Raw genomic sequence first — 12360 nt, 5'->3', positions numbered from 1 at the left:
TGAAAGGCAACCTCACATAGAGTGTGTTGCAGTAGTCTATCCTGGATGTAACGAGAGCATGGACCACCGTGGCCAAGTCTGGCTTCCCAAGGTACGGGCGCAACTGGCATACAAGTTTTAATTGTGCGAAAGACCTCCTAGCCACTGCTGCAACCTGTGGTTCCAGGCTCAGGGATGAGTCCAGGGGAACTCCCAAGCTGCGAACGTGTGCCTTCAAGGGGAGTGTAACTCCATCCAGCAGAGACCGAGACCCTTCACCCTCTTTGGCCTTGCGACTGACCAGGAGGGCCTCTGTCTTGTCAGGATTCAACTTCAGTCTGTTCGCCCTCATCCAGACTGTCACAGCGGCCAAGCACCCATTCACAACCTGGACAGCCTCCTTCGCATCTGGTGGAAACGAGTGATAGAGTTGGACGTCATCTGCGTACAGGTGGCATCAAACTCCAAAACTCTGGATAATCTCACCCGGCGGCTTCATGTAGATATTAAACAACATAGAATCCTAGAATCCAAGCGTTGGAAGAGACCTCCTGGGCCATCATCCAGTCCAACCCCATTCTGCCAAGAAGCAGGAACATTGCATTCAAATCACCCCTGACAGATGGCCATCCAGCCTCTGCTTAAAAGCTTCCAAAGAAGGAGCCTCCACCACACTCCCTCTGGGGCAGAGAGTTCCACTGCTGAACGGCTCTCATAGTCAGGAAGTTCTTCCTCATGTTCAGGTGGAATCTCCTCTCTTGTAGTTTGAAGCCATTGTTCCATTGCGTCCTAGTCTCCAAGGAAGCAGAAAACAAGCTTGCTCCCTCCTCCTCCCTGTGGCTTCCTCTCATATTTATACATGGCCCTCATCATATCTCCTCTCCGCCTTCTCTTCTTCAGGCTAAACATGCCCAGTTCCCTAAGCCGCTCCTCATAGGGCTTGTTCTCCAGACCCTTGATCATTTTAGTCGCCCTCCTCTGGACACATTCCAGCTTAGAGTCAATATCTCTCTTGAATTGTGGTGCCCAGAACTGGACACAATATTCCAGGTGTGGTCTAACCAAGGCGGAATAGAGCATGGGGAGCATGACTTCCTTAGATCTAGACACTAGGCTCCTCTTGATGCAGGCCAACATCCCATTGGCATTTTTTGCCGCCACATCACATTGTTGGCTCATGTTCCCCTTCCTCCCCACGAGGACTCCAAGATCTTTTTCACACGTACTGCTCTCGAGCCAGGCATTGTCCCCCATTCTGTATCTTTGCATTTCGTTTTTTCTGCCAAAGTGGAGTATCTTACATTTGTCACTGTTGAACTTCATTTTGTTAGTTTCGGCCAGTCATCTCTCTCTAATCTGTCAAGATCCCTTTGAGTCCTGCTCCTGTCCTCTGGACTATTGGCTATCCCTCCCAATTTGGTGTCGTCTGCAAACTTGATGATCCTGCCTTCTTGCCCTTCAGAAGGGGGACAATACTGAGCCCTGTGGGACACCATAGGACAATGGCTGTGGGGCCGAGCAGGAGTCCCCCAACAACACCTTCTGGATAATGACACTCGAGGAAGGACTGGAGCCACTGCAGAAGAGGACCCCCAAGGCCCATCCCCGCAAGGCGCCCCAGAAGGATACCATGATAGAGGCCCCCGACCACTGGAACTCCCCTCCCTCCCTCCCTCTTTGATCTCTCTTCCTGTCCTTAGGCCAACGTGGTTCAACGGAAGTCCTGGCCTGGGGGGTGGGAAAACAAAGGCTACTGGGCTGGGGAGTAGCTAATCGGGAGCTCCTGGGCTGAGGGGTGAGGAGGAGTAAAGGGCTATTAGGCTGAGGGATCAAGGATAAAGGGCTCTTGGACTGAAGGAGAGAGGATGATGGGCGATTAGGATGGAAAATAGGGGGTAGGAAGCTATTGGACTGGGGGATAGGGGAACGAGGGCTGTTGGGTTGCATCAAGAGGAGCCTAGTGTCTAGATCTAAGGAAGTCATGCTACCCCTGTTCTATTCTGCTTTGGTTAGACCACACCTGGAATATTGTGTCCAATTCTGGGCACCACAATTCAAGAGAGATGTTGACAAGCTGGAATGTGTCCAGAGGAGGGCGACTAAAAGGATCAAGGGTCTGGAGAACAAGCCCTATGAGGAGCGGCTTAAGGAGCTGGGCATGTTTAGCCTGAAAAAGAGAAGGCTGAGAGGAGATATGATGAGAGCCATGTATAAATATGTGAGAGGAAGCCACAGGGAGGAGGAGGGAGCAAGCTTCCTTTCTGCTTCCCTGGAGACTAGGACGCAATGGAACAATGGCTTCAAACTACAAGAGAGGAGATTCCATCTGAACATGAGGAAGAACTTCCTGACTGTGAGAGCCGTTCAGCAGTGGAACTCTCTGCCCCGGAGGGAGTGTGGTGGAGGCTCCTTCTTTGGAGGCTTTGAAACAGAGGCTGGACGGCCATCTGTCAGGGGTGATTTGAATGCAATATTCCTGCTTCTTGGCAGAATGGGGTTGGACTGGATGATGGCCCAGGAGGTCTCTTCCAACTCTAGGATTCTATGATTCTATGATTCTATGAATAGGGATGGATAAGAGTCAGTCCTGGGGGGAGGAGGGGGGCTCTTCCTTTCCCCTCCCCTCCTTTATCTGAACCCCCTCCCTCCCTCCAAGAGGAACTCTCTCCGCAAAAGCCTCCTTTGTGCTGGGGAAAAACCCGTGTTCGTTCTCTACAGGGATTGAGAGATAGAAAGGGGTTGTTGGGGGTTGAATCAACTCTGTGAGAAAAGCAAAGTTGAGAGAGGCAGGAACTCCAAAGTTTACCCAAGAGGTTTCCTATTATTGCTGTTGTTGTTGTTATTTCAAAGACTGAATGAGTCTCCTTCGTTGTGAGAAGGCAAGCTATAAATGTCATAAACGTATTATTATTATTATTATTTATTTAAAACTTTTATACCCCGTTCTTCTCAACCTCTACAGAGGGACTCAGGCCGGCTTACAGCATAAATTAGAACACAAATACAATTAAAAACATAATCACATCAAAAAGTTAAATACAACAGAATAAATACACAAACCAAGTCGCCATGATAAAATCACGTTCATCTCAATCCGCCAGTGTGGTCAGTAGGTATTAGCTAATTGCTTAATTTCCTAATCATTCTAAGAATGCTACGTCCCAGAGCCAGGATTTCACTCGCTTTCTGAAGCTCTTGATGCCTGAGGCCAAAATCCCATTGGCTTCTTTTGCCGCCACATCACATTCCTGGCTCATGTTCGCCTTCCTCCCCACGAGGACTCCAAGATCTTTTTCACACGTCCTGCTCTCGAGCCAGGCCTCATCGTCCCCCATTCTGTATCTTTGCATTTCGTTTTTCCTGCCTAAGTGGAGTCTTTTGCATTTGTCCCTGTTGAACTTCATTTTGCTTGTTTTGGCCCATCATCTCTCTAATCTGTCAAGATCGTTTTGAATCCTGCTCCTGTCCTCTGGAGTATTGGCTATCCCTCCCAAGATTAGTGCCTCCAATGAGCTCAAAATGAGGGCAGGAGTTCACATGGCTACACATCAATAAGCCAAGGAGAAGTGCAGACTTTTGCAAACTGGGCAACAGTGGCGTAGATGGGGGAAGCTGTGAGTTTTGGGGGTCTCCCAGGAGATTCCAGCTCCCTAGAACAGTGGTTCCCAACCTGTGTCCCTCCATGTGTTTTGGCCTACAACTCCCAGAAATCCCAGCCAGTTGACCAGCTGTTAAGATTTCTGGGAGTGGAAGGCCAAAACATCTGGGGACCAACAGGAGGAGAACCACTGCCCTAGATGGATGGCCATTGAGGGGAAGCAAGTTGAAGGGCTAGAAGGCATGATCATCAAGTTTGCAGACGACACCAAATTGGGAGGGAGAGCCAATAGTCCAGAGGACAGGGGCAGAATTCAAAACGATCTTGACAGATTAGAGAGATGATTGGCCAAAACTAACAAAATGAAGTTCAACAGTGACAAATGCAAGATACTCCACTTTGGCAGGAAAAACGAAATGCAAAGATACAGAATGGGGGATAATGCCTGGCTCGAGAGCAGTACGTGTGAAAAAGATCTTGGAGTCCTCGTGGAGAGGAAGGGGAACATGAGCCAGGAATGTGACGTGGCGGCAAAAGAAGCCAATGGGATTTTGGCCTGCATCAAGAGGAGACTAGCGTCTAGGTCCAGGGAAGTCCTGCTCCCCATGCTCTATTCTGCTTTGGTTAGACCACACCTGGAATATTGTGTCCAATTCTGGGCACCACAATTCAAGAGAGATATTGACAAGCTGGAATGTGTCCAGAGTAGGGTGACTAAAATGATAAAAAGTCTGGAGAACAAGCCCTATGAGGAGTGGCTTAGGGAACTGGGCATGTTTAGCCTGAAGAAGAGAAGGCTGAGAGGAGATATGATGAGGGCCATGTATCAATATGTGAGAGGAAGCCACAGGGAGGAGGAGGGAGCAAGCTTGTTTTCTGCTTCCTTGGAGACTAGGACGCAATGGAGCCATGGCTTCAAACTCCAAGAGAGGAGATTCCATCTGAACATGAGGAAGAACTTCCTGACTGTGAGAGCCGTTCAGCAGTGGAACTCTCTGCCCCGGAGGGAGTGTGGTGGAGGCTCCTTCTTTGGAGGCTTTTAAGCAGAGGCTGGATGGCCATCTGTCAGGGGTGATTTGAATGCAATATTCCTGCTTCTTGGCAGAAGGGGGTTGAATTGGATGAGGGCCCAGGAGGTCTCTTCCAACTCTTCGATTCTATGAAACAACGAAGGAGTGACTCTGTAGCAGCAAGTATTTGAGTATAACGATATAATACCCTGTTAACCTATTGCATACAGACAGGGATATCTAACCGATATTGACAAAAAGATAACCCAGAACACAGAACGGAAGGAAGGGAGGGAGGGAGGGAGGGAGGAAGGAAGGAAGGAAGGAAGGAAGGAAGGAAGGAAGGAAGGAAGGAAGGAAGGAAGGGGAGGAGAAACAAGAATGAATGGGAAAGCTTGATTTTTAAATAGAAAATAAAATATAGGAGCTTGTTTGCAAAAGACATTTATTTGAAAACTTACCAAAATACGACATCAATTAGATAAAAGCGCTTAAAGAAGAAATGCAACGTTCAGTCGAAACCTCCTAAAATGGAGAAAGGAAAACGACATAAGAAGATGTTGGCTGAAGGGACAGAAGTGATGAAACCACTGGAAATTCTGAATGGATTAATCCCGAGTGCCAACTATAAGCTGGATCAACTAAAGGCCATCTTGAAGAAATCTCTTAGTACCCCCAGAGAAGGGCAATGGAAACTGGGAAAGCAGGATGAGAAGGGGGGACCAAACAGGAAGGAGGAACGGAAGGTCAACAAAGGGCCACGAAGAAGGAATCCAGAGGGAACCAGGACGGAATGGACGCCAGGCAGAAGTCCAGCTGGGACAAGAGAGGCCTCCAGTCAAGGCGCGAGAGGCCTGCCATTTCCGCCCTGAAAGAGGGGACCGGTCAGTCCAGTCAGGAGAATCTCTCGCTCAGCTCTGGGCTTCTCACTCACCGGCCTGAGAGAGGGAGGGGAAAGGACCAGATCTGATTGGAGGAGGGGAAGGCTGGGCTTGAATCCCTCAGTCCACTGACCAAGCAACAAAACTGCTTAGAGCTGTTTGTTGTTGTTGTTACTTTTCTCCCCTGCCGTATCTTCCCAAAGGGGACTCAAAGCGGCTTGACATGAAAGCATTAGTATGCACTTTAAAATACAGAAATATATTCTATATTCTGGCTTCCCAGGGCAGAGAAGTCGAGCTGCGTGTCTCAGGCAACGTCCACACGCCCTGTCTCTCAGGATCTGATCCCGGGTTATTTGGCTGTGTAGACTCCCAGAATCCAGTTCAAGGCAGAGGATGTGGGGCCAGATCCTGGGAGAGAGGGAAGTGCGGATCCAGGCCGAGGCTTCAGCATTCCAAGCTGGGCAAAGCCGGTCCCGTGGCTATACATATAATAAAAGTCAAAGTTTGTATGTGGCGGACGTGTGGTGGTGCAAGCAGAGGAGTGTGTGCCAGCTTTCTGATTGGCTGCCGCTGTGGTGCTATTTGCATATGGTCTCTGATTGGCCAGCTTCAAGAGGAGCCCCTGGTGGAGAAAAGGGTTCATGACAGAAACAGAGACATGACAGAAGGAAATTTGCATATGGTCTCTGATTGGCCAGCCACAATTCCAAGATTCCGAGATTACAAAGAGACAAAAGGAAAAGGCCAGGGACTCTGTCAGAAAATAAACAATACAGACCAAACTTGGCACACAGAGTCTGCAAGACCCACTCGACATCCTACTGCAGTTTGAAGGAGGATGAACCGTGGATGATGGGACTTGCAGTACCACCACTCACATTCTGAGATCGCTGTTAACCTCATCCAATGACTGATCAGGACCAAACTTGGCACATAGACCTCTCATGACCCACTTTACGTCCTGGTGTGGTTTGGCCGGGGATGGACCATGGATTATGGGACTTGCAGTACGTTTGCTCAATTCTTGAGACCACTGCAACCCTCATCCAATTACCGATAAAGACCAAACTTGGCACACTGAGTCTCCATGACGCACTCTACATCCTGGTGCAGTTTGGAGGAGGATGCACCATGGACGATGGGACTTGCAATACCTGCACTCCCTTCCTAAGACCATTACAACTGCCAACAATGATGGATCAGGACCACAATTCACACTGAGAGCCCACATGACCCACTCTACATCCTGGTGCGGTTTGGAAGAATTTGGCAATGGATGATGGGACTTGCAGTCACTTCACTCACTTCCTGAGACCCTCGCCAATGACTGATCAAGACCAAACTTGGCACAGAGAGTCCCCATGACCCACTCTACATCCTGGTGCAGTTTCGAGGAGGACAGACCATGGATGATGATGGGACTTCAAGTACCTCCACTCCCCAAGACTGTTGGAAAACTCATCTAATGACCAATCAAGACCAAACTTGGCACACAGAGCCCCCATGACCCACTCTACATGCTGCTGCAGTTTTGGAGGAGGGTTGACCATGGATGATGTGACTTGCAGTACCTTTACTCACTTACTGAAACCACTGCGACCCTGAACCAATGACTGATCAAAACCAAACTTAGCACACAGAGCCCCCATGACCCACTCTACATCCTGCTGCAGTTTGAAGGAGGATGGATTTTGGATGATGGGACTTGCAGTACCTTCACTCACTGAAAACACTGCCACCCTCACCCAATGACTGATAAAGACCAAACTTGGCACACAGAGCCCCCATGACCCACTCTACATCCTGCTGCTGTTTGGAGGGGGGTGGACCATGGATGATGGGACTTGCAGTACCTTCACTCACTTACTGAAAACACTGCCACCCTCACCCAATGACTGATAAAGACCAAACTTGGCACACAGAGCCCCCATGACCCACTCTATATCCTGCTGCTGTTTGGAGGGGGGTGGACCATGGATGATGGGACTTGCAGTACCTTCACTCAATTACTGAAAACACTGCCACCCTCACCCAATGACTGATAAAGACCAAACTTGGCACACAGAGCCCCCATGACCCACTCTATATCCTGCTGCTGTTTGGAGGGGGGTGGACCATGGATGATGGGACTTGCAGTACCTTCACTCACTTACTGAAAACACTGCCACCCTCACCCAATGACTGATAAAGACCAAACTTGGCACACAGAGCCCCCATGACCCACTCTATATCCTGCTGCTGTTTGGAGGGGGGTGGACCATGGATGATGGGACTTCAAGTACCTTCACTCACTTCCTGAAAACAATGCCACCGTCGCCCAATGACTGATAAAGACCAAACTTGGCACACAGAGCCCCCATGACCCACTCTATATCCTGCTGCTGTTTGGAGGGGGGTGGACCATGGATGATGGGACTTGGAGTACCTTCACTCACTTCCTGAAAACAATGCAACCAAGGGCGGCTGATCAAGGTCATCAACAAAGGAAGAGAGAGAGAAATGCGAGAAGGGCCACGTAGGTCGAGGCCTACACCTCACCCACTCACCCCCACTCAGGCCTCCTTCTCGCTCTCTCTCTCTCTCGCTCTCTCTCTCTGACCGGAAGAAGGCTCCTCCCCTTCCTCCCGCTCTCTCTCTCTCTCTCCCTTCTCCGGAAGTGAGGAGCTCACGGGGACAGGCCTCACCCGAGCGTCTCTCGGACACTTCCGCCAAGACCAAACATGGCGGCCGCGGGCTGGGCGCCCAGAGAGGGGCGGGGCTTCTTGGCGGCACTAACCAGTCAGGAGCAAGAGCGCCCCCTTCCTTCCTTCCTTCCTTCTCCTCCAAAGGCTCAGCACCCGCCCGCCAATAGGAATTCGACTCCCTCTCCCGCGTCACCAGTCTCCAGGCAGACCCGGCCTCCCTGGCTGATGCTCCCTCTGCCATTCAGAGAGAGAGAGAGAGAGAGAGAGAAGGAGGGAGACCAGCCAGGATGGAGATCATAGCATCATAGAATCGTAGAGTTGGAAGAGACCCCCTCCTGGGCCATCATCCAGCCCAACCCCCATCCCATTCAAAGCACCCCTGACAGATGGCCAGCCAGCCTCTGCTTAAAAGCCTCCATAGAAGGAGCCTCCTCCACACTCCCTCCGGGGAAGGCAGAGAGTTCCACTGCTGAACGGCTCTCACAGTCAGATGGACCACACTCTCACCCAATGACCACTCAGCCCAATCCCCAAGCCTGACCCTCCCTCCCTGCCTCCCTCCCTGCCTGTTGGCTTGGCCTCCTTCTGTTCTTATTTATATATATATTTACTTTACTTTCCTTGTATCCCGCAGTTTCTCAGCCCAACAGGCGACTCAACGCGGTTTACAACAAGGATAAGAATCAATCAACGATAGACAATTGAAAACCATAAGAGCATAATACACAATATTGACACAACAATAGGCAACACAATGCATCTCATAACATGTTCTTGGGTTCTCTGCTGCTGCTGTCAGTGGTGTTTGGGCTGAATAAAGTGTATCACTAGGTTCTTGTGGGTTTTTTCGGGCTATAGGGCCATGTTCTAGAGGCATTCTCTCCTGACGTTTCGCCTGCATCTATGGCAAGCATCCTCAGAGGTAGTGAGGTCTGTTTGAAGTAGGACAATGGGTTTATATATCTGTGGAATGGCTGGGGTGGGGCAAGGAGCTCTTCCCTGCTGCAGTTAGGTGGGAATGTTTCAGCTGATCACCTTCATTAGCATTTGAAGGCCTGCCTGAGCCTGGGAAAATCTCTTGCTGGGAGGTGTTAACCTGTGCCTGGTTGTTTCCTCTCTGTTGTTTTGCTCTCACTAAGACCATCCTTTGACCGCAAACCAACTCTGAAAAGCTTAAATGGATGCAGTTCAATATAAGCAGGTGTGCCTGACACGACAAATAAATAATTATGAATACAAAGGAAAACGTCTTAATCACCTGGAGAGTCCGCGTGTTCAGGTCCGATCTCCCATGGTGACCTTGTGCTGGTTGGCAGATCTGACGTACATGGGCAGTTCACGCAGGAAAAATCAATACATGCTGTTCTGTTGAAATTTTCCACAAAGAAACCCTTCCAGAAAAAAAAATCAGGTATAGCAAAAGGTTTATATTGTAATTTTAATATTGTAATATTAATATCACACACATATATATCTATACACATGATAAAAGGGAAAATGTGCGTATGTGGAGGAGGTCTCCACTTAGAATCATAGAATCATAGAATCCTAGAATCCTAGAGTTGGAAGAGACCCCCTGGGCCATCCTCCAGTCCAACCCCATTCTGCCAAGAAGCAGGAATATTGCATTCAAAGCACCCCTGACAGATGGACATCCAGCCTCTGCTGGAAAGCTTCCAAAGAAGGAGCCTCCACCACACTCCCTCCGGGGCAGAGAGTTCCACTGCTGAACGGCTCTCACAGTCAGGAAGAGACCCCCTGGGCCATCCTCCAGTCCAACCCCATTCTGCCAAGAAGCAGGAATGTTGCATTCAAAGCACCCCTGACAGATGGCCATCCAGCCTCTGCTTCAAAGCTTCCAAAGAAGGAGCCTCCACCACACTCCTTCCGGGGCAGAGAGTTCCACTGCTGAACGGCTCTCACAGTCAGGAAGTTCTTCCTCGTGTTCAGGTGGAATCTCCTCTCTTGTAGTTTGAAGCCATTGTCCCATTGCGTCCTAGTCTCCAGGGAAGCAGAAAGGAAGCTTGCTCCCTCCTCCTCCCTGTGGCTTCCTCTCACATATTGATACATGGCCCTCATCACATCTCTTCTCAGCCTTCTCTTCTTCAGGCTAAACATGCCCAGTTCCCTAAGCCGCTCCTCATAGGGCTTGTTCTCCAGACCCTTGATCATTTGAGTCGCCCTCATTCTCTGGACACATTCCAGCTTAGAGTCACTATCTCTCTTGAATTGTGATGACCAGAATTGGACACAATATTCCAGGTGTGGTCTAACCAAAGCGGAATAGCGCATGGGGAGCATTACTTCCCTAGATCTAGACACTAGGCTCCTCCTATTGATGCAGGCCAGAATCCCATTGGCTTTTTTTGCCGCCACATCACATTCCTGGCTCATGTTCACCTTCCTCCCCACGAGGACTCTTTCACACGTACTGCTCTCAAGCCAGGCATTGTCCCCCATTCTGTATCTTTGCATTCACATTTTTTCACTTACACAGACAGTCTCCTGAATCCACATTGCACAGGCTACAGTTCCAAGTGCTGATAATCCTCCAAAGGCACTCACTCAGCCAACATGGCAGGTTATAGTGAGCGCGGTGAACACGTCGCCCAACCCCTGCCCATGCCCTCTCCAAACACCAGCCAGCCAAGGAATGTTTTCATTTGGGAGCCATTGCATCCTAGACGTTCTGGTTGTTTCTCCAGAATGGACATCCCAGAGTGCCTTTCTCTCTCCAAATTTGCATGACCCACCCACTGCCTCTCCTTTAACCCTTTCCTACCCATTTGTATGGCACACAACAAATAGGAATTGATCAGCAACTGAACAAGAGTTTCAGGAGAAATTCACCATGATTTAGAGGAGTTGTAGTTCACCTACATCCAGAGAGCACTGTGAAGCCAACCAAAGATGCCACAGATGCCCATGGTTTTGGGAATTGCAGTTCACCTACATCCTTATGCATTTTCTAATGGGAACATTCATAAAAACAACAGGAAAGACTGGCTACAAATTACCAAACTGATATTACCTAACACCCCAAAACAAACAGTGCCTTTTTCAAATAACCTGGGCCAGCATAACATACTGGAGGGGATTGAGGGGCTGGGGATTGTAGTTCACCCTGCCTCCAGAGATATTACCATACTTCCCAAAACAAACAATGCCTTTCTCAAGTAACCCGCGCATCGCCGGGTTCCCAAGCTAGTATATATATATATGGATATTAAACTGCCCCCACACCACTAATTCAATTTGCACTATTTTCAATGGTTTTTAATCTAATTTTAATGTTTTACTTATTATGTCACTGTTGTTTGTATCTGGGGGGCATCACATTGTTGCCGGCTATAAGCCGCCCTGAGCCCCCCACCCCCTTCGCAGGTAGACAAGGGCAGGGCACAAATATTTGAAATGAATCAATAATAAAATTAATGCACCCCATGCGCCCTCGGGAATGCCGCCCTCGTCAGGGACTACAAAGCCCGGCACCCCCCAAGGTCATTCTACACCTCCCTCTCACCCCCCCCCCCCGAGAAACACACCTGGAGCCTTTGCTGGAAGAGCGGCATCCGCAGACAAGTCCAGGTTGGAGGAGCCTCTCGGCTGATGAATGGCCGCACTTGCGCGCAGTGTTGTTCCTAGGGGGCTGGCCAAGCACTCTGCCCATGCTCAGGGGCCTGCTCTCAGAGAGACACCCCCCCCCCTTGTCATCAAAGAGTGGCAGAGAGGGCGGGGCCGGGCACACAAGGGGAGAGGACTTTGGCCTTGGCCCGGCTTCTCCCTGGGGTTGCCCCATCCCTGCTCAGCCATTCCGGACTTTGCCTCCAAATATGGGGGTGGGGGGGTGGGGGTGTGTGCATAGCCCTGTGTTTGCAGGCATGTTTTTCCGCAGGACGGAGCATTGCGTGCCCGGACTCTCCTGCCAGCCAAGAGGAAGGGTGTTTATTCATTTCGCGAGTACAAACATGCCTTGAGGGAGGGAAAGGGAGGAACTCAGCCCACAATGCAGCAGAACCATGGAAAGACCCCCGAGAGGCCCCCACCCCCACTCCCCAGAACAAAGACCCCCCACCCTAGTGTCTCTGGGTCGGTTGCTTGGGCCAGGAGCCATGACCCAGGAGAGGCTTTGGAGCAGAGGCTGGCTGGCCATCTGTCAGGGGTGCTCTGAATGCGATTTCCCTGCTTCTTGGCAGAAGGGGGTT

At 50.1% G+C, this 12360-nt stretch overlaps 3 protein-coding genes and 1 pseudogene across 4 annotated transcripts in view; 1 reads left to right on the top strand and 3 right to left on the bottom strand.

Annotated features, from left to right (window-relative positions):
• The window catches only part of LOC132766332 (zinc finger protein 721-like), a 42808-nt pseudogene extending 37701 nt beyond the window's left edge, over window positions 1-5107 (bottom strand).
• Window positions 1-5114, bottom strand: part of LOC132766369 (zinc finger protein ZFP2-like) — a 252056-nt gene extending 246942 nt beyond the window's left edge. The window contains exon 1 of the mRNA XM_067464954.1: window positions 5049-5114. The gene's annotated coding sequence lies outside the window, so the exon portion shown is untranslated. The remainder of the gene's footprint in view (window positions 1-5048) is intronic.
• The window catches only part of LOC132772090 (zinc finger protein 420-like), a 136111-nt gene extending 126628 nt beyond the window's left edge, over window positions 1-9483 (bottom strand). The window contains exon 1 of one of the 2 annotated variants that reach the window (XM_067464912.1): window positions 9414-9483. The gene's annotated coding sequence lies outside the window, so the exon portion shown is untranslated. Of the gene's footprint in view, window positions 1-8017; window positions 8058-9413 lie in introns of those variants that run through there. The other variant, XM_067464914.1, reaches the window with a different exon arrangement.
• The window catches only part of LOC132766262 (zinc finger protein 135-like), a 457616-nt gene that overhangs the window by 352779 nt on the left and 92477 nt on the right, over window positions 1-12360 (top strand). The window lies entirely within an intron of this gene.

Source organism: Anolis sagrei, chromosome 2, assembly GCF_037176765.1.
Source record: "Anolis sagrei isolate rAnoSag1 chromosome 2, rAnoSag1.mat, whole genome shotgun sequence".
Lineage (NCBI taxonomy): Eukaryota > Metazoa > Chordata > Lepidosauria > Squamata > Dactyloidae > Anolis > Anolis sagrei.
The sequence above is the reverse complement of the archived record's forward strand: the minus strand, read 5'-3'. Positions and strand labels throughout refer to the sequence as shown.